The 27132-nt window shown below is 37.0% G+C and overlaps 3 non-coding genes across 3 annotated transcripts; all 3 read right to left on the minus strand.

Annotated features, from left to right (window-relative positions):
* Nucleotides 1-21224: 21224 nt before the first annotated feature.
* Nucleotides 21225-21332, minus strand: LOC148570523 (small nucleolar RNA R71). Its single transcript, XR_015908013.1, has one exon. It is a non-coding gene; the product is annotated as a small nucleolar RNA R71 (small nucleolar RNA).
* A 2682-nt stretch (nt 21333-24014) lies between these two features.
* Nucleotides 24015-24122, minus strand: LOC148570524 (small nucleolar RNA R71). The gene has a single exon (XR_015907852.1). It is a non-coding gene; the product is annotated as a small nucleolar RNA R71 (small nucleolar RNA).
* Nucleotides 24123-26758: 2636 nt separating this feature from the next.
* LOC148570525 (small nucleolar RNA R71) lies at nt 26759-26866 on the minus strand. The gene has a single exon (XR_015908753.1). It is a non-coding gene; the product is annotated as a small nucleolar RNA R71 (small nucleolar RNA).
* Between the last annotated feature and the right edge of the window lie 266 nt (nt 26867-27132).

Here is a 27132-nt window from a genome sequence, read left to right on the forward strand (position 1 = left end):
GAAGCCTACTTGGTTGGGCGTTGAACGCCCAGTGAGGGGTTCCTCACTAGTGTTCAACGCCAGAAAGCCTGGGTGTTTGGGCATTGAACGCCCAGCCAGTGCTCCCTAGCTTGCGTTCACCGCCAGCTCTACTGCCAGGATGGGCATTGAACGGCCAGTGACGGCTTCTTCACTGGCGTTCAATGCCTTCCCATTCTCCTCCAATTTGGCCTTCACCTCCATGGTTATGGCCTTGTACTCTTCTCTAGAATTTACCTCAGTATTACTGGAAAGAGTTTTATGAGGAATCTCAGGGATCCTCCTGCTCAGTTGACCAACTTGCACCTCCAAGTTTCTGATGGAGGACCTTGTTTCATTAATGAAACTATGAGTGGTCTTAGAGAGGCTGGAAACCAGAGTAACTAAGTCAGAAAGGCTCTGCTTAGAGGTTTTCATGTTCCCTTGAGAAGATGGAAATGGTGGTCTGTTATTGAACCTATTCTGGTTCCTACCACCTTGATTGTTATTGAAACCTTGCTGAGGTTTCTGTTGATCTTTCCATGAAAGATTTGGATGGTTCCTCTCTAAAGGGTTGTAGGTATTTCCATAGGGTTCTCCCATGTAATTTACCTCCTCCATGGTTGGTTGATCAGGATCATAAGCTTCTATGTCAGGAGAAACTTCCTGAGCACTGCTAGCTGCAGTTTGTATTCCAGTCAGATGCTGGGAAATCAGGTTGACCTATTGGGTCAAGATCCTGTTCTGAGCCAATATAGCATTCAGAGTATCAACTTCATGAACTCCTTTCTTCTGAAAGGTCCCATGGTTTATAGGATTTCTTTCAGAAGTATACATGAATTGGTTGCTTGCAACCATTTCAATGAGTTCTTTTACTTCTGCAGGTATTTTCTTCAAGTGGAGTGATCCACCTACAAAGCTGTCCAATGAGATTTTGGACATCTCAGACAAGCCATCATAGAACACGCCTATGATGGACCATTCTGAGAGCATGTCAGGAGGGCATCTCCTGATCAGTTGCTTATATCTTTTCCAAGCTTCATAGAGGGATTCACCTTCTCTTTGTCTGAAAGTTTGAACTTCCACTCTAATCTTGTTCATCCTTTGAGGGGAAAAGAACTTAGCCAAAAAAGCATTAATCAGCTTTTTCCAAGAGTCAAGACTCTCCCTTGGTTGGGCATCCAACCATATCTTAGCTTTGTCTCTTACAGAAAAGGGAAAGAGCATAAGCTTATAGACTTTAGGATCTACTTCATTAGTCTTTACAGTATCACAGATCTATAAGAATTCAGCTAAGAACTGATGTGAATCTTCCAATGGAAGTCCATGGAATTTACAGTTCTGCTGTAGAAGAGATACTAACTGAGGCTTAAGCTCAAAATTGTTAGCTCCAATGGCAGGTACAGAGATACTTCTGCCATAAAATTCAGAGGTAGGCATGGTAAAGTCACCAAGGACCTTTCTAGGCTCCTCTTGAGGTTCGGCCATATCCTATGTTTCTCGTTCAAAACTTTCTGAAAGGTCTCTTCCGGAGTGTTGTGCTTTAGCTTATTGTAAACGCCTTCTCAGAGTCTTCTCAGGTTCAGGATCAGGAGTCAAGAGGGGTTCTTTATCCCTATTCCCGGTCATAAACAAGAAAGGAGAAGAAAGAAAAGAAGAAAGCTTTTTGTACCACTTGGACGAAAGAGCTTCCAGTGAGATGTGAAGAAAGAAGAGAGAAATAAAAGAGAGAAGGAAGAATACAGAGGGAGAAAAAGAAGAATGATATGAGTAGAGATGAGAAGAGAAGAAGTATAAATAGAAAAAGTAAATAAGAATTAAAATATTTTTGTTTTTATTTTATTTATTTATTAATTAGTTTTCAAAAATTAAGTTAATTAATTTAAAAAGAATTTAAAATTTAAATGTTGAATTTTTGAAAATAGAAGAGAGAGAAGAAGGAGAAGTTTTTGAAAATTAAGTGAGAGAAGAGTTAGTTAGGTAGTTTTGAAAAAAAAAAGAAGAGAGAGAAGAGAAGTGGAATTTTCAAAAATTAAGAATAGATAAGAGTTAGTTAGGTAGTTTTGAAATAGATGAGAGAGAAGGAGAGAAGTTTTCGAAAATTAAGAAGAGATGAGAGTTAGTTAGGTAGTTTTGAAATATAAGAGAGAGAAGATAAGATATTAATTAAGAAAAGATTTTAATTTAAAATAAAATAAGAGATAAGATAAGAAAAGTTTTGAAATTAAAATTTAAAATTAGAAAAAGATAAGATAAGAAATTTAATTTTGAAAAAGATTTAATTTTGAAAATTGAAATTTGAAAAAGATAAGATAAGATTTTTGAAAAAGATAAGATTTTTATTTTTGAAAATATTTTATTTTTGAAAACTTGACAACTAAGATATGATAAGATAAAAATTTGAAATTGAAATATGAATTTTTAATTAAAAATTTCGAAAATTATGTTAAAAATTAAGTTAGAAAAGATATTTTTTATTTTTGATTTAATGATGAAAGAGAAAAACACACAAAAGACACAAAACTTAAAATTTTTAGATCTAATGCTGCTTATTTTCAAAAATTTGGAGGGAAATACAAAGGAACACCAAACTTAAAAAATTTTAAGATCAAAACACAAAAAAGACTCAAGAACACTTTGAAGACTCACAAGAACACAAAGAAAAAAACTCAAAGACTCAAAGAACACAACAACATAGAAAGAACACCAAACTTAAAATTTTTAGAAAACCAAACATATATTTTCGAAAATTGAAAGAAAAATAACAAGAAAACACCAAACTTAAGGACTTGACACAAGATTTAAACAAAGAAACTATTTTTGAAAATTTTTTGAAAGAAAGGCTTGAAGAAAACGAAAAACTCAACAAGAACAAGAACATAAGACTCAAACAAAGAACAAAGATTAAACAAAGTAAATAAAAAATATTTTTGAAAAGCTTTTTGATTTTTTTTTTGAAAAAAATAATAGAGAAGAAAAAAATAAAAGATTTAATCAAGAACACAAACAAGGACTCTCAAACTGAAAGTTAAGGATGCTTGAAAATAAACTGTATGAAAAAGATTTTAAAAGTTTTGTAACTGAAAAACAGAAAACAAGAACATGCATAACTCGATACCAAGAACAAAAATTAAACAAAGAAAAGAAAAATATTTTTGAAAAAGTTTTTAATAATTTTCGAAAATTGAAGAGGAAAAAATAAAAATAAAAGACTCAATAAAATAAAAATTATCTGATCTAGGGAACAAGACAATCCGTCAGTTTGTCCAAACTCGAACAATCCTCGGCAACGGCGCCAAAAGCTTGGTGCATACAATCCCCACACTTTCGTACAGCAGTACCAGCAAGTGCACTGGGTCGTCCAAGTAATACCTGAGCGAGTCAAGGTCGATCCCACGAGGATTGTAGTTTGAAGCAAGCTATGGTTATCTTGCAGGTCTTAGTCAGGCAGATCAGAAGGTTGTTGGATACGGAGTTGTGTTAGGATTATGAAACTTTGAAGACATATAACTAATAAAGATACTTTGTAAATTAAATGGAAATCAGTGATAGGGATAGAGTTGAGGATTAGAGTTGCTTTGCCTTTCTGAATTAACTCCGGTATTACTGCTCTCTTTGCTTGTGAGTGATTTCTTCAATGGCAGGCTGTATGTGATTGACACTGGTTTGAGTAGCTGCCAATACTCCTCCAGATCTGAACCCCAGGTTTAGTGCGGATCCATTCTGATTGAGGGTGAATCTCATTTAGTTCATTCTTCTTAATGATCCTACTCAAAACGCCACAAACAATGTCGGATCTTTCGGATCAGAAAATGCTGCACCTTGGGTTCTAGCCTCTACCACAGAGATCCTAATCTCCCCAGAAATCGGCTGAACTGATGTCTCGAGAAGTCTCCAACGAAGTCATGGATTAGCCGTCTGAGAGATGTATAAACATAGCTGTTGGCTCATCATTGTCCGATGAAAGACGCACTCTGAGCCCAAGTAGACGCGGGTGTTTGTCAGGCACGTTCGTCTTAATGTGATGAACAGAGCTGATTGTCTGATCATCCTATTCACCACGATGAAGATCGAGTATACATCTTAGAATTAATCAAACACAGAACGAAGAGAAACAGTAATACTTTTATTAATTCATAGGACTCAGCAGGGCTCCTCCCCTCAACTTAGGAGGTTTAGAAACTCATACTGAAGGTAAAATACAATGTAAAATGAAAATAGGGTTGTCAGGTATGCGTCCTCTCTAGTGTGTTCTTCGAATGATTATGTAAAATATACTTTAAATACTATACAGATGACTAGTAAGGGTAAAACAGTCTATTTAGTGCTAAAATCTACTTTTGGGGCCCACTTGGTGAGTATTTGGGCTGAGCTTTGATGAGATCCATGTGCTATGAGGTCTCTTGGGTGTGGAACGCCAGCTAGGGGATCCTCTCTGGGTGTTTGGACATTGGTCTCTGCTCTTTGGGCGCTGGTCGCCTGGAAGGGGGCAGGTAGCTAGCGTTGGACACCAGTTTTGGGCCTTCTAATCCGAAGAAAAGTATAAACTATTATATATTTCTGAAAAGCTCTGGAAGTCACCTTTCCATAGCCGTTAAGAGCTCTCCATTTAGACTTCTGTTGCTCCAGAAAAGCTCTTTCGAGTGCGGACAGCATCTGCAGTGCTTTCTCTGTCTCTGAATCAAACTTGTGCTCCAGCTCCTCAATTTCATCCAGAAAATACCTGAAATTGTCCAAAAGCACAAAAACTCATAGTAGAATCCAAAAATGTGAATTTAACACTAAAACCTATAAAAACTTAATAAAACTAAATAAAAACTACTAAAAACTATATGAAAATGATGCCAAAAAATGTATAAAATATCCACTCATCAAGTTGCTATAGCATTATAAACAAATTGAATTTTACTCTGAACATATTTTTCATTACCACACATCTTAACAGTAAAAAAAAATTCTATGCGAACTCATTTAGTTTTGGTATGATAGAGACAACTCTTCAAGGTTGAAGTTGTATGTAAAATATTTAGAGAAGGTAAGAAAGTACATTAAGCTAAGCTCTATGAGAAAGAGCAGTGATAGGTTTGAATAGAAAGGAAAAATTAAAATAGAGACAAAGACTTGTAATGAGAGTAATCAAGCATCATTTCATTTTAGAATTACACATCTTTACTAAGCCAAGTTTGCTATATATATATATATATATATATATATATATATATATATATATATATATTAAAGCTCAAGACTTATCAAGAAAGACAGCAATGCAGTTTTGCACACTGCTATTGTACACTATTACTCTCTATCCTTAATACCCCTCCCCCTCAACTGAGGTATGGGTTCTGAAATACTCTCAGTTTGTGCTTATACCTATCAAATAGGTGTTGTGACATTGATTTTGTTAAGCAATCTGTAATTTGATCAGAAGAGGGAATATGCATAATATAAAGAGCTTTTTGGTTAACCAGGTTCCTTAGAAAATGCAGATCCAGCTCCAAATGCTTACATTTGCTAAGAAGTATAGAATTTGCCGCAAGAAGACAGTCACTCTGATTATCACAGTAGATAGTAGGCACCACAATTTGAGGTATCCGAAGTTCTTGTAGAAGCTGCTGTAAGGACATAATTTCTGTTTGAGCTGCACACATAGCCCTGTATTCTGCCTCCGTGCTACTTCTATTCACTTTAGTTTGTTTGTTGCTCTTCCAAGATATGAGGTTGTTCCCAAGATATACACAAAATCCAAAGATAGACTTTCTATCCTCCAAATCCCCTCCCCAATCTGCATCTGCAAAAGAGAGAATTCAAAAATCAGCAGCTTTTGTGAACACAATCCCATGATCCAACGTACTTTGCAAGTATCTGAGGATCCTTTTTACACTTTTTCAATGAAGCAAAGTTGGACCGTGCACAAATTGGGATATACGATTAATAGCAAATGTGATATCAAGTTTTATCATAGTTAGATACTGCAGTGCACCCACTATAGACCGATATTGTGTTGGATTTTCAAACAGTTCTGAATTATTGGAGAAGAGTTTGACATCTGTAGCTATTGGTGTAGGTAATGGTTTAGAATTATGCACTCCATCCTTTAGAAGCAACTCCCTTATGTATCTGACCTGAGATAGCATCATGTCACCATGAGGGAGATAAGTTGCCTCTAAGCCTAAGAAGTAGTTAAACCTGCCAAGATCTTTCAGCGGAAAAACTCTGTTCAATTAAGATATCAATAGTTCAATTTCCTTTGAATTATTTTCCGTTACAATAATGTCATCCACATATACTAATAAATAGATTACATGAGACTGATTATGTTTAATGAACAATGAAATGTCTGATTTTGTATTTCTAAAATAAATTGGAACAAGGTATCTTCTAATGCCTTGAACCAAAGAGAAAATCAAATAGTTCCCTAGTTAAGTGCTTGTGGTGTTTTCTGTGCCAAGTTAAGCTTGAGGACAAAACACTAAGAGTCGCGGTTAGGCTCAAGGTGCAAAGTACCAAAGAAAAGAAAAGAAAAAGTTGTGTTCAAGGATTAATCAGAACTTCAAGAGAAAGAGAGTCCATAATATCATCTGAGGAATCACAAAACATAGATTGATAAGAAAACAAATTCTCAATAAAAGTTACATGTCTTGCAAGATATATCTTACCATTCTTATTCATACATTTTTAGCCTTTGAGGGTAGAATTATATCCAATAAAGAGGCATAAATTAGACTTATAATCAAATTTATGTCTATTATAGGGTCTTAAATAAGGAAAGCAAGCACATCCAAAAACTTTAAAGAAGGCAAAGTCTGGTTTATGATGGAATAGAATTTCATAAGGACTTTTATTGTCTAAAACTTGTGTAGGCAATATATTTATGATATAGACAAAGGTAACAAATGCATCTTCCCAAATTTGGAAGGGAACAAATGCAAAAACAAGAAAGGACAGTCCCATTTCTGTGATATGTCTGTGTTTTCTTTCCACACTTCCTTGTTGGTGATGTGTGTAGGGACACGACTGTCTATGGTGAATGCCCTGAGTGTTAAGAAAATCAACAAATGTTGTAGATATAAATCCACCTCCTTTATCAGTTTGTAAAGCCTTAATCTGGTGTCCTGTCTGTTTTTCCATAAGCTTTTTATAGTTTTGAAAAGCTAGTAAAGATTGAGATTTATTTTCAAGCAAGAAGATAACTGTAAATTTAGAAAAACTATCAACAAAGCAAGCATAGTATCTAAATCCATTTTTGGAATTAACCGGGACAGGTCCCCAAAGATTGGCAAAAACACATTCTAATGGTTGATGATATGTAGTTTGAGTTTCATTAAAGTGAAGTCTATGCATTTTAGCCAATGGAAAAATTTCACACATATATTGTAAAGATGATCCAGAATTAGAGATAGGAATAGAACACTAATTCATTACTATATGAACTATTTTCATTGCATAGTGGCCAAGTCTTTTATGCCACAAGATTGTATTATTACTATTCTGATTACAGGAACTGTTAAAAACATAAAAATTAGGGGGAATGATTTCTTGATTTCTAATCCTATCTGAATTACATTGTATTGAAATAGAAGGATGATTATTACTAAAAAGTTTATGAGAATAGGTAGAGTTGTAAGACAAAGCAGATTTCTCAAAAGCATGCCTAGGAACTCTGAGATTGTGAAAGGAATTTTTCCCATTCCTAGCTATGCCATGTAGGAGAAACTCCCTGGTAGCCTGATCACGAATAAAGCAAAAATCAGGCTAGACTTAAAAAAAGATACCATTATCAGCTGCAAACCTGGCAACGCTAAGCGGATTTTGAAAAATTTGGGGTACATGGAGTAAATTTTGTAATTGAAAAGTAATATTAGCGTATGGATCATGCGAAATTGAAGAACTAAATTTTTAAATAGAAATACCTGACCCATTACCTACATACACTTGATCGGAGTCATTGTTGCTTGATGCATGAGCATCTTATACCTATTTTTCGCTTATTTTAAGTTAGAATTTATTAAGTTTAATTGTATTTTGGTGTAAAAATCCTCTTTGGATGCCACTTTGAATTGTTTTAGTATTTTAATTATTTCAGGTGAAATTCGGGTCAGTTTGGCAGAGTTTTGTGCAAGAAAGAGAAAAATTTGAGCTGTCCATCATGGGCGCTAAATGCCCAGCTGGCATTTAGCGCCAGCAACTCAGAATGTGAAATGGAGCTTTTGCCCTTGAAGGCGCTAAACGCCACACCTGGCGTTTAGTGCCAAGGATCCGAATTTAAACCTCATCAAAGGAGCATCTTTAGTGGATTTAACTCTTAGTTATTATCTTATCTTTTATTTTTGTAATTTTTATTTACAAACAAAATTTTTTAGGTTTAGAATTTAATATTTTATTTTATTTTTAAATCAAATTAGGTTAGATATAGAAGGAAAAAGATGCACCCTTCAGGGGGATCTTCTGACTTCCGCACGTTTCACTTTTCGAAACCCTTGTTTTCTCTGTAAGTCATGAGCCAATAAACCTCCTTAGTTAAGGTTAGGAGCTCTGTTTATTTCTATAGATTGAGATTATTATTTTTTTTATTTTAATTAATGTATTGATTTAGTTTCAAGGATTGCTTTCGTTCTTCATCTTATGAATTTGGGTAGAACGACAGTATAACTGATGCACCACTATTTTGTGGTACATTTTATACTTAATTGAGTGGATTTTTTCTACTACTCCATGGGAAAACTTGAATGTCCTGTCAGCTAGTTGATGTGCCATCCTTGTTGGTTTGGCTTCTTCAATTCTCATTCTTTTCATCATGGCCAAGGGCATAAGGTTGATGCTAGCTCCTAGGTCACACAATGCTTTCTCAATGCTAATATCCCCTATAATGCATGGGATTTGGAAGCTCCCAGGATCCTTCATCTTTTGAGCTGAGGAAGCTTCTTTTGTATGATGGCACTATATTCCTTCGTGAGCACTACAGTTTTCTTTTCTCCCCAGTTTCTTTTCTTAGTCATGAGCTCTTTTAGAAACTTGGCATAGAGTGGCATTTGCTCTAGTGTTTCAGCAAAAGATATATTAATTTGAAGCTTCTTAAAGACCTCCAAGAACTTAGAAAACTGGCTGTCCTTCCCATCTTTTTTCAGCCTTTGTGGGTAGGGTGCCTTTGGTACATAGGGCTTCAAGACTTGCTTTGGTGGGGCTGGGGTATGTATCTCTTCTTCCTCCTTGATTTCTGAGTCATTGGCAGCTTCTTCTTCTTGCAAGTTGTGGCTTGAAGATGCCTCATTTACCACCTTCCCACTTCTTAATGTGATGGCCTTGCATTCCCCTCTTGGGTTAGTCATGGCATCACTTGGGAATGCATTTGTAGACATGGGCATCTGCTTGGATATGTATCCGAATTGTGCTTCCGATTTTGTGATTACTGCCCCTTGGTTCTTTATATAGGATCTGACCTCTTCTTGGTATGCATCTATCTTTTTGTCAGTGTGTGCTTGTCTCTCTGCAGCAGTAGCAATATCTCCTGCCATCTGTGCCATCATAGCTTCCAATCTTGCAAATTTGTCACTGTCCTCACATGGTTGTGGGGTTAAAGATGATACATTGTGAGAATAGTTGCTGTGTGTTTGTTGATTGGATTGGAAGGGGGCATTCTGTGAGTTGTGGTAGGGTCTATGATTGTGTAATTGATGGCTGGGGTTGTTATATTGGTTAGAGTGGTATGGCTTGTGATCATGGGATTGGTTTTGTTGGTTTTCCCACCCAAAATTTGGGTGGTTCTTCCAACCTGGGTTGTAGGTTTTGGCATTGGGATCATATGGTTGTCTGGGTGGATTATTCACATAGTTGGCCTGCTTTCATTCATATTCAGCTTTCGAACTAGCTCCTTCTTGCACTAATGCTTGAGTGTTGATTGCTGAGACTTGATTCTTCTCCATTTGCTTGGTTAGAGCTGCCAATTGAGCTGTGATCACCTTGTTTTGAGCCAGTAGAGCATCCATCTAGTTTAGCTCCATTACTCCCCTCCTTGGGTCAGAGGCATAGAAATACTCATTGTTAGCCACAGTTTCTATGATATCTATGGCCTCTTCAATTGTCTTCTTGGTATTGAGGGAGCCTCCTGAAGAGTGATCTAAAGCCTTCTTTGCCTCTTGAGACAATCCTTCATAGAAAATGTGCAGCTGCATCCACTCATTGAACATGTTCGGAGGGCATTTTCTTGTTAGCTCTTTATATCTCTCCCAAGCTTCGTAGAGAGTCTCTCCATCTTGTTGTATGAATGTTTGTACCTCACTTCTCAACTTGATAACTCTTTGGGGAGGGTAGAATTTTGCCAAGAACTTATTCACCACCTCTTCCCAAGTTGTCAAACTCTCCTTTGGAAAAGATTTCAGCCACTTAGATGCTTTGTCCCTAAGAAAAAAGGGGAACAAAAGCAGTCTATAGGTGTCTGGGTGAACACCATTAGCCTTCACTGTGTCACAGATTCTCAAAAAAGTGGTTAGATGTTGATTTGGATCTTCTTGAGCATTTCCTCCGAATGAGCAGCTGTTCTGAACAAGAGTGATTAGCTATGGTTTGAGCTCAAAGTTGTTGGCATGTATGGTGGGTTTCAAGATGCTGCTCCCACAATTCCCAGGGTTGGAATTGATGAAGGAGCCTATTGCTCTCCTTTCTTGTGGAGGAGCATGGTTGCCTACTACTTCATCTTGATGATTGTATGCTTCACACTCCATATTTTGGGTTGGATTCTCTTCTTCTTCTTCTTCACCATCTACCATTTTGCCTCTTGCCACTACCTCTCTTTTCAATCTTAGAAACGTCCTTTTAGGTTCAGAATCATAGGAGGTTACAGCTCCTTTCTTCTCTGTCATACACAACATAAAACACAATCTAAAACAAAGATGAACACCCTCTTGGAACAAGAGTGGGTAAGTCAAGTTTGGTTGATGCAAAGCATCAAATAGTTAGTGTGCTTCTTGTTAGAATGGATATATATACAATGAATAATTGAGGATGCAAGTGCTAAAAAAAATAACGAAAATAAGGAACTGAAATTAAAGGAATTAACAAAGTAAAGAAAATGCTTAATCTAAGTACCCATCAACTTAATCATTGTCAATTCAAATTCAATCCCCGGCAACGGCGCCATAAACTTGTTAACTAAGATTTACTGCATTACTACAATAAACTCCTCTTGGCAAGTATACCAATTATCGTCAAGTAATAACTCACAAGGAGTGAGGTCGAATCCCATAGAGATTGATTGATTGAATGACTTTAGTTACTAGGTGATTTAGTCAAGCTAATTAAGAATAGTTGTTAAGTTCAAAATTCTAAATGGCAGAATTGTAAATGACTTAAAGATAAAGGGAAGCAATAAAGTGCAGAATCATAAAGAACATAACAGTAAATTGCAGAAATATAAATGACTGGATTGAAAATGGGGAATGGATTGATAGTAGAAATTAAAGAAAGCTATAAAGAATAGGGAAGATTCATTGGAGTTGTGAGATGTTGCTCTCTTTGGATTAGATTCAGATCATCTCTTCTTCAATCATGCAACTCATTGACCTCTTGGCAATCATGATTGATTGAACCTCAATTCCTTGGTGATTCAATCTCTTAAATCTTGATAATCAGCCAATTCCTTGGTCTAGTTGCTCATAAAGAGAGATAAGCTTGGTCCCTGATTTTACTACACATCCTCATAGATCCAAGTATTTGGGTAGATTTCTTGTCACCATATCCAATCCCAAGACCCAGATCTACTCAATGTGAGAAGGGATTTCAAGCATGGTTTCATGTTTCCTTTTTCAAGGCTCCCGTGAAACCCAAATTGCATTCAACCTCTTTTCCAAGATGATTGAACACTAAGCATGAAGAATGAAATTCCTTCTAGCAAATCAAAGAGAGATGAAGAGAAGAAGAAATTTACTATCATTTAATTCATCAAGTACAACAAAGCTCCCTCCCCCAATGAGAGGGAGTTTAGCTACTCATAGCTTAGAGAAAAGTACAAGAGATGGAAGAAGATAAAATAAGTGAAGTAAAAATCCCAAGCTAACAACCAACCCCTTTTCAGTACTCTTCAAAGGATATTTATACTACTCCTATTATTGGAAATGAAAATTACACAAGGAAAAGAAAAGTACAATTGAAAACTAAAGAGAAAAATCATTAAATTGAGGCATGTGAGTGGCGTGTGCGCGGCGTGTGACTGGCGCGCCACGCCCAGCTCATCAGCTTGGCTTGGCGTGCCATGCCCATCTCTCAAGTGGGACGCCCATGATGCATGTTGAACTGGCGTGCCACAAAACTATTGGGAGCAAATCAACACTTTCCTAGGATAATTAAGCTCCAACATGGGACAACTAAGGGTGGAACACCAAGAGCACGCCATCATTCTCCATGAAATTAGAGAAGATCAAAGAGCTATGAGGAAGGAGCAACAAAGACAAGGAAGAGACATAGAGGAGCTCAAGAGCACCATTGGTTCTTCAAGAAGAGGAAGATGCCACCCTCACTAAGGTGGACCCGTTCCTTAATCTCCTTGTTCTTATTTTCCTGTTTTTCATTTACTATGCTTTATGTTTATGTTTGTGTCTGATTACATGATCATTAGTATTTAAGTGTCTATGCCTTAAAGTTATAAATGTCCTATGAATCCATCACCTCTCTTAAATGAAAAATGTTCTAAAAACAAAAAGAACAAGAAGTACAGGGTTTCAAATTCATCCTTGAAACTAGTTTAATTATTTTGATGTGGTGACAATACTTTTTGTTTTCTGAATGAATGCTTGAACAGTGCATGTGTCTTTTGAAATTGTTGTTTATGAATGTTAAAATTGTTGGCTCTTGAAGAATGATGAAAAAGAAGAAATGTTATTTGATAATCTGAAAAATCATAAAATTGATTCTTGAAGCAAGAAAAAGCAGTGAATACAAAAGCTTGTGAGAAAAAAAAAAAGAGAAAAGAAAAATGGTGAAAAAAGGAAGAAAAAGAAAAAGCAAGCAGAAAAAGCCAAAAGTTCTTTAAACCAAAAGGCAAGAGCAAAAAGCCAATAGCTCTTAAAACTAAAAGGCAAGGGTAATAAAAAGGATCCAAGGCTTTGAGCATCAGTGGATAGGAGGGCCTAAAGGAATAAAATCCTGGTCTAAGCGGCTAAACCAAGCTGTCCCTAACCATGTGCTTGTGGCGTGAAGGTGTCAAGTGAAAACTTGAGACTGAGCGGTTAAAGTCGAGGTCCAAAGCAAAAGAAGAGTGTGCTTAAGAACCTTGGACACCTCTAATTGGGGACTCTAGCAAAGCTGAGTTACAATCTGAAAAGGTTCACCCAGTTATGTGTCTGTGGCATTTATGTATCCGGTGGTAATACTGGAAAACAAAGTGCTTAGGGCCACGGCCAAGACTCATAAAGTAGCTGTATTCAAGAATCAACATACTGAACTAGGAGAATCAATAACACTATCTGAATTCTAAGTTCCTATAGATGCCAATCATTCTGAACTCCAAGGGATAAAGTGAGATGCCAAAACTATTCAAGAGGCAAAAAGCTACTGGTCTCGCTCATCTGATTGGAGCTAAGTTTCATTGATATTTTGGAATTTATAGTATGTTCTCTTCTTTTTATCCTATTTGATTTTCAGTTGCTTGGGGACAAGCAATAATTTAAGTTTGGTGTTGTGATGAGCGGATAATTTATACGCTTTTTGGCATTGTTTTTATATAGTTTTTAGTATAATTTAGTTAGTTTTTAGTATATTTTTATTAGCTTTTAAATAAAATTCACATTTCTGGACTTTACTATGAGTTTGTGTGTTTTTCTGTGATTTCAGGTATTTTCTGGCTGAAATTGAGGGACTTGAGCAAAAATCAGATTTAGAGGCTGAAGAAGGACTATAGATGCTGTTGGATTCTGACCTCCCTGCACTCAAAGTGGATTTGCAGGAGCTACAGAAGTTCAAATGGCGCGCTCTCAATTGCGTTGGAAATTAGACATCCAGGGCTTTCCAGAAATATATAATAGTCCATACTTTGCCCGAGTTTAGATGATGCAAACTGGCGTTCAACACCGGCTCTCTGCCTATTCTGGAGTTAAACGCCAGAAACAGGTTACAAACTGGCGTTTAACTCCAAGGAAGACCTCTACACGTGAAAGCTTCAATGCTCAGCCCAAGCACACACCAAGTGGGCCCAGAAGTGGATTTCTGCATCATTTACCTATTTCTGTAACCCTAGTAACTAGTTTAGGATAAATAGAACTCTTTACTATTGTACTAGGAGTCTTTTTCCCTATTTTCGAATTCATATGCCATTTGGGGAGGCTGGTCATTCGGCCATGCCTAGACCTTGTTCTTATGTATTTTCAACGGTAGAGTTTCTACACACCATAGATTAAGGTGTGGAGCTCTGCTGTTCCTCATGAATTAATGCAAAGTACTACTGTTTTTCTATTCAATTCAAGCCTATTTCTTCTCTAAGATATTCATTCGCACTCAAGAACATGATGAATGTGATGATTATGTGACGCTCATAATCATTCTCACTTATGAACGCGTGCCTGACAAACACTTCTGTTCTACATGCAAACAAGCTTGAATGTGTATCTCTTAGCCTTCTGATCGTGAGATCAGAGTCTTCGTGGTATAGGCTAGAACTATTGGCGGCCATTCTTGAGGTCCGGAAAGTCTAAACCTTGTCTGTGGTATTCCGAGAAGGATCCGGGAAGGGATGGCTGTGACGAGCTTCAAACTCGCGAGTGCTGGGCGTAGTGACAGACGCAAAAGGATTACTGAATCCTATTCCAGTATGATCGAGAACCGACAGATGAATAGCCGTGCGGTGACAGCGCATCTTGGACCATTTTCACTGAGAGGATGGGAAGTAGCCATTGACAACGGTGATGCCCTACACAATGCTTGCCATAGAAAGGAGTGGGAATGATTGGATGAAGACGGTAGTAAAGCAGAGGTTCAGGAGGAACGAAAGCATCTCTATACGCTTATCTGAAATTCTCACCAATGAATTACATAAGTATCTCTATCTTTATTTTACGTGTTATTTATCTTTTAACTATTAAAACTCCATAACCATTTGAATCCGCCTGACTGAGATTTACAAGTTGACCATAGCTTGCTTCAAGCCGACAATCTCCGTGGGATCGACCCTTACTCACGTAAGGTTTATGACTTGGACGACCCAGTGCACTTGCTGGTTAGTTGTGCGAAGTTGTGACAAAGTGTGTGAATTACGTTCCGAGCACTAAGTTTTTGCGCCGTTGTTAAGGATCACAATTTCGTGCACCAAGTTTTTGGCGCCGTTGCCGGGGATTGTTCGAGTTTGGACAACTGACGGTTCATCTTGTTGCTCAGATTAGGTAATTTTATTTTAATTTTAAGTTTTTGTTTTTATTCTTTTTATTTTCAAAAAAATATTCAAAAAAAAATATTTTTCAAAAAAATTTTTATTATGTTCTTCAGAATTTTGAAGAAGGAATTCTAGAGTTTCATGAAACATGTTGAAGCCTGGCTGGCTGTAAAGTCATGTCTAATTTTTTTGGACCGAGGCTTCCACTCATCAGCACAGAAGCAAGTTGAATGAAGTATCAGCTGTTGTATGTCTGATTTGTATCTGCTAAAGCTTGGCTGGCCATTGGCCATGTCTAGTGTTTTGGATCGGAGCTTTCACTGAAAGCTTGGCTGGCTAGTAAGCCACGTCTAATTCCTGGACTGAAGCTTTAGACTAACATTGCAAGATTCCTAGAATTCTCATTAGAAATTTTGAAATTCTTATTTTTCTTTCTCCAATTAATTTTTGAAAAATAAAAAAAAAACAAAAAAAATTAATAAAATCATAAAATAAAAAATAATTTGATGTTTCTTGTTTAAGTCTTGTGTCAGTTTTTAAGTTTGGTGTCAATTGCATGTTTATCTCTTTCTTGCATTTTTCGAAAATTCATGCATTGCATTCTTCATGATCTTCAAGTTGTTCTTGATGAATCCTCTTGTTTGATCTTCATATTTTCTTGTTGTGTGTTGCATCTTGTTTTTCGTATGCATTCTTGCATTCATAATATCTAAAAAGTAAAAATTTCTAAGTTTGGTGTCTTGCATGTTTCTTTCTTCTTAAAAGTTTTCAAAAATAAAGTTCTTGGTGTTCATCTTGACATTCAAAGTGTTCTTGGTGTTCATCTTGACATTCAAAGTGTTCTTGCATGCATCATGTATTTTGATTCATAATTTTCATGTTTTGAGTCTTTTGGTTGTTCTTCTCTTTCTTCATTAAAAATTCAAAAATCAAAAAAATATCTTTTCCTTAATTCACTCATAAATTTTCGAAAATTTGAGTTGACTTTTGCAAAACTTTTTAAAATTTAGTTGTTTCTTATGAGTCAAATCAAATTTTCAATTTAAAAATTCTATCTTTTTCAAATCTTTTTCAAAAATAAAATCTTTTTCATTTTTTCTTTCATATTTTCGAAAACTTTATGATTGATTTTCAAAATAATTTTCTTATTTCTATTTCATATTTTCGAAATTAATGCTAACAATTAATGTGATTGATTGAAAATTTTTAAGTTCGTTACTTGCCTAGTAAGAAAGGTTCAATCTTTAAACTCTAAAATCATATCTTTTTGTTTCTTGTTAGTCAAGTAATCAACTTTAATTTTCAAAATCAAATATTTTCAAATTTCTTTTTCAAATCTTTTTCGAAATAAGTTTCAATCACATCTTTTTTAAAATCTTTTTTTTCGAAATAACTTCTTTTCTAACTTCTTATCTTTTCAAAAATTCATTTTCAAATCTTTTTCAATTAACTACTTGACTTTTTGTTTGATTTTAAAAGTTTATTATTTCAATCATATCTTTTTCAAAACTACCTAACGAATTCTCTCTCTAATTTTCGAAAATCACCTTCCTCTTTTTCAAAATTCCTTTTTGATTAACTAATTGTTTTAAATTTTAATTTAATTTAATTTTATTTTTCCTTTTTTTTTTAATTTTCGAATTTTAACTTTAATTTTAAATTAAAAACAAAAATATTTTTCTTTTCTTTTCAATTATTTTCGAAAATTTCTCTCTCTCATCTCCTTCTAATTATTTATTTATTTATTAACACTTCTCTTCATCTCAAAATTCGAACCCTCTCTTCCTCTTGGTGTTTGAATTTCTCTTCTTCTATTCTTTTCTTCTTCTACTCACATATAAGGAATCTCTATACTGTGACATAGAGGATTCCATATTTTTTTTTTGTGTTCTCTTCTTTTTCATATGAGCAGGAATAAGGATAAGAACATTCTTGTTGAAGCTGATCCTGAACCTGAAAGGACTTTGAAGAGGAAGCTAAGGGAAGCTAAAGCACAACTCTCTGGAGAAAATCTGATAGAAATTTTCGAAAAAGAAGGAGACATGGCCGAAAATAATAACAATGCAAGGAAGATGCTTGGTGACTTTACTGCACCAAATTCCAATTTACATGGAAGAAGCATCTCAATCCCTGCCATTGGAGCAAACAATTTTGAGCTAAAACCTCAATTAGTTTCTCTGATGCAACAGAACTGTGATGAGCGGATAATTTATACGCTTTTTGGCATTGTTTTTACATAGTTTTCAGTATGATTTAGTTAGTTTTTAGTATATTTTTATTAGTTTTTAATTAAAATTCACATTTCTGGACTTTACTATGAGTTTGTGTGTTTTTCTGTGATTTCAGGTAATTTCTGGCTGAAATTGAGGGACTTGAGCAAAAATCAGATTCAGAGGTTGAAGAAAGACTGCAGATGCTGTTGGATTCTGACCTCCCTGCACTCAAAGTGGATTTTCTGGAGCTACAGAACTCCAAATGGCACGCTCTCAATTGCGTTGGAAAGTAGACATCCAGGGCTTTCCAGGAATATATAATAAATCATACTTTAATTAAGGATAGATAACATAAACTGGCGTTGAACGCCAGTTCCATGCTGCATTCTGGAGTCAAACGCCAGAAACAGGTTGCAAAGTGGAGTTAAACGCCAGAAACAGGTTACAAACTGGCGTTCAACTCCAAGAAAGACCTCTACACGTGTAAAGCTCAATGCTCAGCCCAAGCACACACCAAGTGGGCCCTAGAAGTGGATTTCTGCATCCTTTACTCAATTTTGCAAACCCTAGTAACTAGTTTAGTATAAAAAGGACTTTTTACTATTGTATTTACATCTTTAGTTTTATCTTTAGATCACGTTTGGGGGCTGGCCTATCGGCCATGCCTGAACCTTCATCACTTATGTATTTTCAACGGTAGAGTTTCTACACACCACAGATTAAGGTGTGGAGCTCTGCTGTTCCTCAAAGATTAATGCAAAGTACTACTGTTTTTCTATTCAATTCAACTTATTCCGCTTCTAAGATATTCATTCGCACTTCAATATGATGGATGTGATGGTCGTGACAGTCATCATCATTCTCAACTTATGAATGCGTGCCTGACAACCACTTCCGTTCTACCTTAGATTGAATGGATATCTCTTGGATATCTAATACAGGAGACCGAGTCCGAGATATTATAATCTTCGTGGTATAAGTTAGAACCCATGGATGGCCATTCCTGAGATCCAAAAAGTCTAAACCTTGTCTGTGGTATTCCGAGTAGGATCTGGGAAGGGATGGCTGTGACGAGCTTAAAACTCGCGAGTGCTGGGCGTAGTGACAGACGCAAAAGGATCAATGGATCCTACTCCAGTATGATCGAGAACCAACAGATGAATAGCCGTGCCGTGATAGAGCATCTTGGACCATTCTCACTGAGAGGACGGGAAGTAGCCATTGACAACGGTGATGCCCAACATAAAGCTTTCCATGGAAAGGAGTAGGAAGGATTGGATGAAGACAGCAACAAAGCAGAGGTTCAGAGGGACGAAAGCATCTCTATACGCTTATCTGAAATTCTCACCAATGAATTACATAAGTATCTCTATCCTATTTTAATTATCTTTTAGTATACTATAATCTCTTAATACATTTGAATTCGCCTGACTGAGATTTACAAGGTGACCATAGCTTGCTTCAAGCCGACAATCTCCGTGGGATCGACCCTTACTCACGTAAGGTTTATTACTTGGACGACCCAGTGCACTTGCTGGTTAGTTGTACAAATTTGTGAAACAGAATTAAGATCATGAACGTGCGTATTGAGTTTTTAGCGCCGTTACCAAGGAAGTAATGATCACGATTTCGCACACCAAGTTTTTGGCGCCGTTGCTGGGGATTGTTCGAGTTTGGACAACTGACGGTTCATCTTGTTGCTCAGATTAGGTAATTTTATTTTAATTTTAATCTTTTTGTTTTTACTCTTTTATTTTCGAAAAATACAAAAAAAAATTTAACAAAATCATAAAATCAAAAATATTTTTGTGTTTCTTGTTTGAGTTTAGAGTCAAGTTTTAAGTTTGGTGTCAATTGCATCTTTTTAATTATTTTCAAAAATTTCATGCATTGCATTCTTCATGATCTTCAAGTTGTTCCTGGCCAGTCTTTGATCTTCATATTTTCTTGTTTTGTGTCTTTTCTTGTTTTTCATATGCATTTTCAATTTGTTAATGTCTAAAGAATAAAAATTTTTAAGTTTGGTGTCTTGCATGTTTTCTTTTCTTGAAAATTTTTAAAAAATAAGTTCTTGGTGTTCATCTTGACATTCAAAGTGTTCTTGGTGTTCATCTTGACATTCATAGTGTTCTTGCATGCATCACATGTTTTGATCCAAAATTTTCATACATTGAGTCTTTGGGTTGTTTTTCTCTTTCTTCATTGAAAATTCAAAAATAAAAAAAATATCTTTCTCTTATTTCACTCATAATTTTTGAAAATTTGATTTGATTTAGTCAAAAATTTTTAAAATTTAGTTATTTCTTATGAGTCAAATCAAATTTTCAATTTAAAAATTCTATCTTTTTCAAATCTTTTTCAAAAATCAAATCTTTTTCATTTTTCTTTTATAAATTTCGAAACTTTCAAAATTATTTTCAAAATCTTTTTCTTATTTTTATTTCATATTTTCAAAATTAATGTGATTGATTCAAAATTTTTAAGTTTGTTACTTGCCTAATAAGAAAGGTTCAATCTTTAAACTCTAGAATCATATATTTTTAGTTTCTTGTTAGTCAAGTAATCAACTTTGATTTCAAAAATTAAATCTTTTCAAATTTCTTTTTAAATCTTTTTCAAATTAAGTTTCAATCATATCTTTTTCAAAATCAATTTCAAAATCTTTTCTAACTTCTTATCTTTTCAAATTTGATTTTCCAATCTTTTTCAATTAACTACTTAACTTTTTGATTGATTCTTATCTTTTTCAAAACTACCTAACAAATTCTCTCTTTCTAATTTTCGAAAATCCCTTCCCTCTTTTTCAAAATTCCTTTTTAAATTAACTAATTGTTTTAAACTTTAATTTAATTTAATTTTATTTTCCTTTCTTAATTTTCGAATTAATTTTAAATTAAAAACAAAAATATTTTTCTTTTCTTCTCAATTATTTTCGAAAATTATTCTCTCCCCCTCATCTCTTTCTAATTATTTTATTTATCTACTAACACTTCTCTTCTTCTTAAAAATTCGAACCCTCTCCCTCTTTCTGTGTTCGAATTTCTTTTCTTTTTCTACTCACATAAAGGAATCTCTATACTGTGACATAGAGCATTCCATATTTTCTTTTGTGTTCTCTTCTTTTTCATATGAGCAGGAACAAGGATAAGAACATTCTTGTTGAAGCTGATCCTGAACCTGAAAGGACTCTGAAGAGGAAGCTAAGGGAAGCTAAAGCACAACTCTCTAGAGAAAATCTGACAGAAATTTTCGAAAAAGAAGAAGATATGGCCGAAAGTAATAACAATGCAAGGAGGATGCTTGGTGACTTTACTGCACCTAATTCCAATTTACATGGAAGAAGCATCTCAATCCCTGCCATTGGAGCAAACAATTTTGAGCTTAAACCTCAATTAGTTTCTCTGATGCAACAGAATTGCAAGTTTCATGGACTTCCATCCGAAGATCCTTTTCAGTTCTTGACTGAATTCTTGCAGATCTGTGATACTGTTAAGACCAATGGGGTTGATCCCGAGGTCTATAGGCTTATGCTTTTCCTGTTTGCTATAAGAGACAGAGCTAGAGTATGGTTGAATTCTCAACCTAAAGATAGCCTGAACTCTTGGGATAAGCTGGTCACAGCTTTCTTAGCCAAGTTCTTTCCTCCTCAAAAGCTTAGTAAGCTTAGAGTGGATGTTCAAACCTTCAAACAGAAAGAAGGTAAATCCCTCTATAAAGCTTGGGAGAGATACAAGGAACTGACCAAAAAGTGTCCTTCTAACATGCTTTCAGAATGGACAATCCAGGATATATTCTATGATGGTCTGTCTGAGCTATCAAAGATGTCACTGGACCATTCTGCAGGTGGATCCATTCACCTAAAGAAAACGCCTGCAGAAGCTCAAGAACTCATTGACATGGTTGCAAATAACCAGTTCATGTACACTTCTGAAAGGAATCCTGTGAATAATGGGACGCCTCAGAGGAAGGGAGTTCTTGAAATTGATACTCTGAATGCCATATTGGCTCAGAATAAAATATTGACTCAGCAAGTCAATATGATTTCTCAGAGTCTGAATGGAATGCAAGCTGCATCCAACAGTACTCAAGAGTCTACTCAAGAGGCATCTTCTGAGGAAGAAGCTTATGATCCTGAGAACCCTGCAATAGTAGAGGTGAATTACATGGGTGAACCCTATGGAAACACCTATAATCCCTCATGGAGAAATCACCCAAATCTCTCATGGAAAGATCAACAAAAGCCTCAACAAGGCTTTAATAATGGTGGAAGAAACAGGTTTAGCAATAGTAAGCCTTTTCCATCATCCACTCAGCAAAAGACAGAGAGTTCTGAGTAGACCCCATCTAGCTTGGCAAACATAGTCTCTGATCTATCTAAGGCCACTCTAAGTTTCATGAATGAAACAAGGTCCTTCATTAAAAATTTGGAAGCACGAGTGGGCCAGCTGAGTAAAAGGATCATTGAAACCCCTCCTAGTACCCTCCCAAGCAATACAGAAGAAAACCCAAAAGGAGAGTGCAAGGCCATTGAATTGATCATCATGGCTGAACCTGCAAGGGAGGGAGAGGACATGAATCCCAGTGAGGAAGACCTCCTGGGACGTCCAGAGATCAATAAGGAGTTTTCCTCTGAGGAACCAAAGGACTCTGAGGCTCATCTGGAGACCATAGAGATTCTATTGAACCTCCTTATGCCATTCATGAGCTCTGATGAGTATTCTTCTTCTGAAGAGAATGAAGATGTCACTAAAGAGCAAGTTGCCAAGTACCTTGGTGCAATCATGAAGCTGAATGCCAAATTATTTGGTAATGAGACTTGGGAAGATGAACCTCCCTTGCTCACCAATGAATTGAGTGATCTGGATCAACTGAGATTGCCTCAGAAGAAACAGGATCCTGGAAAGTTCTTAATACCTTGTACCATAGGCACCATGACCTTTGAGAAGGCTCTATGTGACCTTGGATCAGGGATAAACCTCATGCCACTCTCTGTAATAGAGAAACTGAGAATCTTTGAGGTGCAAGCTGCCAGAATATCATTAGAGATGGCAAACAACTCAATAAAACAGGCTTATGGACTAGTAGAGGATGTGTTAGTAAAGGTTGAAGGCCTTTACATTCCTGCTGATTTCATAATCCTAGATACTGGCAAGGATGAGGATGAATCTATCATCCTTGGAAGACCCTTCCTAGCCACAGCAAGAGCTGTGATTGATGTGGACAGAGGAGAGTTGGTCCTTCAACTGAATGAGGACAATCTTGTGTTTCAAACTCAAGGATCTCCTTCTGTAACCATGGAGAGGAAGCATGAAAAACTTCTCTCACTGCAGAGTCAACCAAAGCCCCCACAGTCAAACTCTAAGTTTGGTGTTGGGAGGCCACAACCAAACTCTAAGTTTGGTGTTGAACCCCTACATTCAAACTCTAGGTTTGGTGTTGGGAGGTTCCAACCTTGCTCTGATTATCTGTGAGGCTCCATGAGAGCTCACTGTCAAACTATTGACATTAAAGAAGCGCTTGTTGGGAGGCAACTCAATGTTATTTAATCATTTTTTATTTTATTTTCTCTTTGTTATTTCATGTTTTATTAGGTTGATGATCATGTGGAGTCACAAAAACTACTGAAAAATCGAAAACAGAATGGAAAACAGCACTGAAAACAGAACACCCTAGAGGAAGGGCTTACTAGCGTTTAAACGCCAGTAAGGAGCATCTGGCTGGCGTTTAACGCCAGAACAGAGCATGAAACTGGCGTTAAACGCCAGAAACAAGCAGCAGTCTGGTGTTTAAATGCCAGGATTGCACCCAGAGGAAAGTTGGCGTTAAACGCCAGAAACAAGCATCAGACTGGCGTTTAACGCCAGAAACATGCACCATACTGGCGTTCAACGCCAGAAACATGCTACAGACTGGCGTTGAATGCCCAAAACAAGCATGGAAGTGGCGTTTAACGGTAGGAACATGCTGCAATCTGGCGTTAAACGTTAGGATTGCCTACAGAGGGCGTTTTACATGCCTAATTAGAGCAGGGATTTAAGTCCTTGGCCCCACTGGATCTGTGGACCCCACAGGATCCCCACCTACTTCTTCTCTCTTCTTCGCACCTTTCCACAACTCTCTTCCCCAAAAACCCCGCCTACCTTTAAATTCAAAATAATTTCCCTCCCAAACCCAACCCTAAATGATCACGATTTCGCACACCAAAGTGCAAGTTTCATGGACTTCCATCAGAAGATCCTTTTCAGTTTTTAACTGAATTCTTACAAATCTGTGACACTGTTAAGACCAATGGGATTGACTCCAAGGTCTACAGGCTTATGCTTTTCCCGTTTGCTGTAAGAAATAGAGCTAGAATATGGTTGGACTCTCAACCTAAGGATATCCTGAACTCTTGGGATAAGCTGGTCACGGCTTTCTTAGCCAAGTTCTTTCCTTCTCAAAAGCTTAGCAAGCTTAGAGTGGATGTTCAAACCTTCAAACAGAAAGAAGGTGAATCCCTCTATGAAGCTTGGGAGAGATACAAGCAACTGACCAAAAAGTGTCCTTCTGACATGCTTTCAGAATGGACAATCCAGGATATATTCTATGATGGTCTGTCTGAATTATCAAAGATGTCATTGGACCATTCTGTAGGTGGATCCATTCACCTAAAGAAAATGCCTGCAGAAGCTCAGGAACTCATTGACATGGTTGCAAATAACCAGTTCATGTACACTTCTGAAAGGAATCCTGTGAGTAATGGGATGCCTCAGAGGAAGGGAGTTCTTGAAATTGATACTCTGAATGCCATATTGGCTCAGAATAAAATATTGACTCAGCAAGTCAATATGATTTCTCAGAGTCTGAATGAAATGCAAGCTGCATCCAACAGTACTCAAGAGGCATCTTCTGAGGAAGAAGCTTATGATCCTGAGAACCCTGCAATAGCAGAGGTGAATTACATGGGTGAACCCTATGGAAACACCTATAATCCTTCATGGAGAAATCACCCAAATCTCTCATGGAAGGATCAACAAAAGCCTCAACAAGGCTTTAATAATGGTGGAAGAAACAGGTTTAGCAATAGCAAGCCTTTTCCATCATCCACTCAGCAAAAGACAGAGAGTTCTGAGTAGACCCCATCTAGCTTGGCAAACATAGTCTCTGATCTATCTAAGGCCACTCTATGTTTCAAGAATGAAACAAGGTCCTCCATTAGAAATTTGGAAGCACAAGTGGGCCAGCTGAGTAAAAGGATCATTGAAACCCCTCCTAGTATCCTCCCAAGCAATACAGAAGAAAACCCAAAAGGAGAGTGCAAGGCCATTGAATTGATCATCATGGCCGAACCTTCAAGGGAGGGAGAGGACGTGAATCCCAGTGAGGAAGACCTCCTGGAACGTCCAGAGATCAATAAGGAGTTTTCCTCTAAGGAACCAAAGGACTCTGAGGCTCATCTGGAGACCATAGAGATTCCATTGAACCTCCTTATGCCATTCATGAGCTCTGATGAGTATTCTTCTTCTGAAGAGAATGAAGATGTCACTGAAGAGCAAGTTACCAAGTACCTTGGTGCAATCATGAAGCTGAATACCAAATTATTTGGTAATGAGACTTGGGAAGATGAACCTCCCTTGCTCACCAATAAACTGAGTGATCTGGATCAACTAAGATTGCCTCAGAATTAACAGGATCCTAGAAAGTTCTTAATACCTTGTACCATAGGCACCATGACCTTTGAGAAGGCTTTATGTGACCTTGGATCAGGGATAAACCTCATGCCACTCTCTGTAATGGAGAAACTGAGAATCTTTGAGGTGCAAGCTGCCAGAATCTCATTAGAGATGGCAGACAACTCAAGAAAACAGGCTTATGGACTAGTAGAGGATGTGTTAGTAAAGGTTGAAGGCCTTTACATTCCTGCTGATTTCATAATCCTAGATACTGGAAAGGATGAGGATGAATCCATCATCCTTGAAAGACCCTTCCTAGCCACAGCAAGAGCTGTGATTGATGTGGACAGAGGAGAGTTGGTCCTTCAACTGAATGAGGACAACCTTGTGTTTCAAACTCAAGGATCTCCTTCTGTAACCATGAAGAGGATGCATGAAAAGCTTCTCTCACTGCAGAGTCAACCAAAGCCCCCACAGTCAAACTCTAAGTTTGGTGTTGGGAGGCCACAACCAAACTCTAAGTTTGGTGTTGAACCCACACATTCAAACTCTAAGTTTGGTGTTGGGAGGTTCCAACCTTGCTCTAATTATCTGTGTGGCTCCATGAGAGCTCACTGTCAAGCTATTGACATTAAAGAAGCGCTTGTTGGGAGGCAACCCAATGTTATTTAATCATTTTTTATTTTATTTTCTCTTTGTTATTTCATGTTTTATTAGGTTGATGATCAATTGAGTTACAAAAACTACTAAAAAATCGAAAACAGAATGGAAAACAGCACTGAAAACAGAACACCCTGGAGGAAGGGCTTACTGGCGTTTAAACGCCAGTTAGGAGCATCTGGCTGGCGTTTAACGCCAGAACAGAGCATGAAACTGGCGTTAAATGCCAGAAACAAACAGCAGTCTGGCGTTTAAACGCCAGGATTGCACCCAGAGGAAAGCTGGCGTTAAACGCCAGAAACAAGCATCAGACTGGCGTTTAACGCCAGAAACATGCACCATACTGGCGTTCAACGCCAGAAACATGCTGCAATCTGGCGTTAAACGCCAGGATTGCCTACAGAGGGCGTTTTACATGCCTAATTGGAGCAGGGATGTTAAGTCTTTGGCCCCACTGGATCTGTGGACCCATAGGATTCTCTCAGGATCTGTGGACCCCATAAGATCCCCACCTACTTCTTCTCTCTTCTTCACACCTTTCCACAACTCTCTTCCCCAAAAACCCCACCTACTTTTAAATTCAAAATAATTTCCCTCCCAAACCCAACCTTAAATGATCACGATTTCGCACACCAAACTGCAAGTTTCATGGACTTCCATCAGAAGATCCTTTTCAGTTCTTAACTAAATTCTTGCAAATCTGTGACACTGTTAAGACCAATGGGGTTGACTCCGAAGTCTACAGGCTTATGCTTTTCCCGTTTGCTGTAAGAGATAGAGCTAAAATATGGTTGGACTCTCAACCTAAGGATATCCTGAACTCTTGGGATAAACTGGTCACGACTTTCTTAGCCAAGTTCTTTCCTCCTCAAAAGCTCAGCAAGCTTAGAGTGGATGTTCAAACCTTCAAACAGAAAGAAGGTTAATCCCTCTATGAAGCTTGGGAGAGATACAAGCAACTGACCAAAAAGTGTCCTTCTGACATGCTTTCAGAATGGACCATCCTGGATATATTCTATGATGGTCTGTCTGAATTATCAAAGATGTCATTGGACCATTCTGTAGGTGGATCCATTCACCTAAAGAAAACGCCTGCAGAAGCTCAGGAACTCATTGACATGGTTGCAAGTAACCAGTTCATGCACACTTCTGAAAGGAATCCTGTGAGTAATGGGACGCCTCAGAGGAAGGGAGTTCTTGAAATTGATACTCTGAATGCCATATTAGCTCAGAATAAAATATTGACTCAGCAAGT

This window comes from Arachis ipaensis, chromosome B3 (assembly GCF_059453495.1).
Source record: "Arachis ipaensis isolate K30076 ecotype BB chromosome B3, ASM5945349v1, whole genome shotgun sequence".
In the NCBI taxonomy this organism is placed as follows: domain Eukaryota; kingdom Viridiplantae; phylum Streptophyta; class Magnoliopsida; order Fabales; family Fabaceae; genus Arachis; species Arachis ipaensis.